Source organism: Magnolia sinica, chromosome 15, assembly GCF_029962835.1.
Source record: "Magnolia sinica isolate HGM2019 chromosome 15, MsV1, whole genome shotgun sequence".
Classification (NCBI taxonomy): domain Eukaryota; kingdom Viridiplantae; phylum Streptophyta; class Magnoliopsida; order Magnoliales; family Magnoliaceae; genus Magnolia; species Magnolia sinica.
Window position 1 is genome coordinate 64,445,767 of NC_080587.1, and position 5,382 is coordinate 64,451,148.

The following is a 5,382-nucleotide window of genomic DNA, read 5'->3' on the forward strand; positions in this document are numbered from 1 at the left end:
TTTCCTACTGCGGGAGGGGTGTGGGAGTAAGAAGGAATTTTTCTTCAAAGGAGAGGGAAGCTATTGGCGACACACGTGCCAAGTTGGCACGTGTGCAAGATCAGAGCCATTCATCAGGTGTTGCCGGGAGGGTGTGAATCATGGTTAAAGCGGACTCGGATTGTGTACTGAGATATTACTAGCATGCTATAGGTAAACTCTGTGGGCCGACCACGATGTATTTGTCATCATCCATGCCATCCACCTATTTTTCCAGCTCATTTGAGAGTACGAGATCAAAACTGAAGCACATCTATAGCTCAAATGGGCCACACCACAAGAAACAGTGGGGATAATGACTTTGACCGTTGAAACCTACCTAAGTCCATACTTATGTTTATTTGTCATCCAACCCATCCACAAGGTCACACAGACATAAATTAAAGATTTATGCAAATATCAACTACATCGAAAACTTGGGTCATTTGGCATTTCTATGAATAAAAGTTTATTAGCTTGTTTTCTGAATAACAAACTTTTGCATTATTTGATAAAAATCTAATTATAGAGGCTTATTTTTAAAAACGAAGAAAAAGTTATTTTATAAGTTACGTCAAATTTTCTTTTGAAAAATAGCTTATTTTAGCCTAAATGAGCAGACGTATTTAACAAATTTTTGGATAAACTTATTCTCATCTTATCGTCTTTATCTTTTTTTCACAGTCTCACTAGGGCCTATTTGGGAGCGTGGATTTGCAATCCTCTCTGTGTGTTAGCACCTTGAGTGTGAATAACTTTAACTCATAAGTATCTATCCATGGTATATTTATGGAGGTTTGAATTTAATTACTAAATCAACTTTAATATCTCTAATTAGTGAAATATATAATTTTTGACATGATGGTTGTGATAAGCCAATTGAAATATGTGCTTTGTCTGAAAATGATGAAATTCCAAGTCTTAGATTGTCCACAAACACAAGATCATGTTTGAGTTACTAACCAACGATTTTTAATCATTGATTTCATGGACGATGTTGGAACGGTACTGATTTACATGGACAATGTTTAGATGGTGTTAATCATCATTAGTGGGCCATGTGCCCAATAGAATGATAGTGTATAATGACACACATGTTACACATGCAACTATTAAAATAATTTTAGGTGTAATTCAAGCTCTTGATTTGCATTACAAACCCCTTGAAGAGGGGATTGGAAACCCTCCAAACCACCGGTTACTTTATGCTGCTAGACAATTAGGGGATTTGAAACCCGCTCAAATCCCCTCAAATCCACGGTGGCAAACAACCCCCTAAGATAGGCCCACACGATGAACAACTCATGTTGAAGGTAGGGCCCCGCATGATGAATGGTCCACATCAAAAGTGGGCCCACACAATGCATGGTCACATCAAAGGCGAGCCTCATATGATGGATGGCCACATCAAAGTGTGGCCCACATGATGAACGATCCACATCAAGCAAGCCTTACCTAATGGATGATCGACATCAACAGTAGGACCCACATGGTGGATGGTAAACATTGAATGTGGGACCACATGATGGAAGGTTTAAATTAAAGGTGGGCCCACATGATGGATGGTTCACAACAAAGGTGGGACCCACATGATGGATGGTGGACATCAAAGGTGGGTCCCACGTGATGGATGGCTTAGATCAAAATGTGGTCCCACCTGATGAACTATCCACATCAGTGGGCCCCACATGATAGATGGTCCACAACAAAGATGGGAGCCACATGATGGATGATGGACATCAAAGGTGGGCCCCTCATGATGAACTACCCATATTGAATGTTGTAACGTCATGTAAAATTCTGTATTGAACCTCAGTATACCCACGAGTGGTGCTGTCGGGAAATATGCCCTAATTGGCCCGGAATTTAGAGTCGGGCATTAAGTCGAGCCAGACCAAGTCAAGGCTAACCCGACTTGATCCAATTTTCAAATAGGCCTGATCCAAACTCAACTTGATGCCCGACTCCAGCATGCCTGAACTAATTTGAATCCAGGTTTGGCCTAGGTTAATCCGAACTGAGTCCAACCCAATAAAAAGTACTGAATTAGTCTAAGTTGGCACCGATTCAGATCGAGAGATGAGGGAGGGAGGGAGTGGAGAGGAGAGAGAGGAAGACAATGGTGAATTTGGTGATGGTGGTGGGTGACTGTCAGGCTTGGAAGAGGATGTTGGGAGGGAGTAGAGGAGAGAGAGAGAGAGAGAGAGAGAGAGAGAGAGAGAGAGAGAGAGAGAGGAGGGTGATGATAGTGGGTGGTTGCCGAGCTTGGAACAGGAGGAAGATGAGGGAGGAAGAGAGAGTTTGGGATCGGGTCTAGGTGGGGTTGGGTGCTGCGTACAGGGTTAACGATATTTAAAAATTAGCATTTTTTATTATATATATACCCGAATCCGAGTTGAGTTGGTTTCAGATCGAGTCGAGTCAGACTGGATCAAGTTTCGGGTCAAGTTATCGAGTAACTCGAACTCAACTCGGTTTGAGTCTGGATTGGGCAAAGCCTACTCGGTTCGGACCAACTCACCCCATTCGGTTTGGGTCAAGTCGGGTCCGAACGAGTTGGACGAGTCGAGTTGAGCGGGTCGAGATGGTTTGTGCCCAGCTCTACTATGATTAGTAGAATTAGAGAGATGAAGACCCAAATACCCATTTCCGCAAATCACTAATAGGTGTTGTCATGAACCTAGATAATATGAACATTGTTCATCGTCCATGAGTAGTTTTGTAGTTTGACTCATTCCATAAATGACCTTGATATCTGAACTAGCTCTAAACCACTCGTTCATAGTCCACTGAACTCAAAACTATACAAATAGGTTCGTCTCATCGGGCTTAATATCTATCACGAACATTAAGCTGGGATTGTGTCTAAGGTCGGTCAACTTGAACTTGCAAGTTGAGCACTTGGAGCGCACGAGTGCCCATGGGTATTCCCATGAACTTAAGTTAAAAAGCCAATTTTCACTCTCGACCCAAGTTGTGGCTTTCAGACCTTTAGATCATGATCAAACGTAAGACACCAACTCAGGATATTACTCAATATGTATCCGTATATTTGCGGCCTCGGTCGACCATCGGTGACAGTCAGACTGAGTTAGGACCATATCCATCGATCAACGCCTCCGAAGGTTTGAGTGATCGCGTCTTTGCTCAAAAAATCACAAAAAACAAGCATACACATCAAATTCCTTTCATGGTCCTAAACTCTATAGTTTGACAAAAGTAATGCAATTATATCCAAGACAAATTCATATAATTCATAATCATACAAGACAAGTATACAACAAGTTCCCAAATTTTTTAGGGAAAAAAGAAGATTTCTATGAATTTTTAGCATTAAAAAATAAAAATAAAAATTCAGATAAAGGAATGTATTGCAATGTATTGTATGCATCGACAATGTGGGAGAATTTTACGAAAGGCTTTTGGAAAAATATTATGTATTGGTATATCACGATACATTAGCAATGCATTGCAATATTTTGTGCAATACAAGGGAATTTAATCACTCCCCAAGTATACCGTATTAGCCACATGCGGTATCAATATTATTGATATTTAAATCAGCATGAGGGCTAATGCCATATATTTTATTCATAAATCAAACAGCAAAAAGCACTCTGTTGGGGATAGATTGCTTGCCAATTCCTCATGCATTAACGATTTTCTAGATTGAGGAGAAACCCGATAGGAATGGGTCTGAGGGTGGCAATAAGCTTCCGACCCTATGAGCTTGACCTGGCTTAGGGCTTAATTTTAAGTTTTAAAGTTAAGACTTATTATTTTTAATAAATCACTATTTTTACTTTTCTAAAGTGTTTTAAGTTTCGAAGAAGTCTAATTATACTTAAATTCCTTGAGTCATGTGAAAGAATTTAGGTTAATTTAGGATTTGTTTACTAGTTTTAGTAAATTTACCAATATAGGAAAGCTAATTATTTTGAAGAAGTTAAGAATTTGAAGTACAAGGTTTATATAAATCATATGAAATTGTTTTGTAAACAAACTCCATTCATTATTATAAATAATAATTTTATTTTAGAGATTTTTTTTTTTTCCCCTTTGCGTATTCAAAGTCCTTCATGCATTAAGCTCTATTAAAGATGAAGAAGGCAGTGATATCTCCATTCTCCATTTCACCGTGTATCGGTTATGCCATTTTGCTCAGGCAATCCATCCATCCTAAAAGTAGACTATTGATTTTCAGTTGGATTCCTCTAAAATGTCTATATGTTTGTGCAAGTCTGGGCCGCTTAATCAATGAATTTATTAGGAACATTCATGTGGGAAATAGGAACCTTTTTTTTTTTTCAGGCCAGGTTGGGTTAAGCTCAGGCCCGGCCAATTTCAATTTTCAGGCTCGAACCCAACCAATTTTTTCACGTTGCTAGGCCTGAGCTATAAAGGCCCATTCCGATCCAAAGGTCTCAGGTTTCACTGTTTCAGGCCAGGCCTAGGCCTAGACTGGCCCAAATCTAGCCCATTGCCACCCCTACATGGGCTTGCATGGGTTCGACTCGTTGGACGGTTACTGGATCAAATTAACCACAAAAAAGGTCAGAGTTTGGCCTATGTTCGAAAAACATGGATCCATTGCTAGATTTATTTCTCCATATACACCCGTGAATACTGTTTTTTTTTTTTTTTCTGAAGGATCATACACCAGTGAATCCTTGCTTTGTCATACACCAGTGAATCCTTGCTTTGTCATTAACGAAAGAAGGTCTTAAAACCTCCGGCTGAACTTCAGCTCACATGAGTCAAGACAGATTAAACAAATGTTCCACTGCACTAATCAAGGGCTGCTCAGTAGTGGTACAATCATGGACTTAAGTACCGGTTTCACTGTACAACTCGCCCGGGGATCGAAAACAGTGAGACTCGCTCTGACTCGGTTCCATATCCGCGCGGTGACTCATATCATTTCAGACCGAAAGCAATGCATGGACAATATTTAGAACCATGAGCACAATGGTCCATGATTCCAAAACGTGGTGACTCAAACTTGAACCTCGGCCGGTCAACTTGACTCGGTGATATTTTGAGCTCTCTTGGAAACTCGCTAACAAGTGTGACCCAGTCGAGTCTTGGCAAGACTCATCACGTTCGGCTCATAAACTCAGACGACTCAACCGAGTTACTCGCCTGCTCAACTGGAGTGATGGTAAAATTTAAAAAACTGCATAGCACAGAACTCAAACAGGACTTGTTTCCAGCAGAACAGACCTGCTACCAGCCCACCAATTGATTATAAGTATTCAGTTAATGAATAGAGTCGAGTTAACACTCGGTAGAGTTGAGTTTTCAGGTCTTTGAACAATGGTTATAGGCAGTCCTGTTATGAATTTAGCTACAAGAAAAACCACC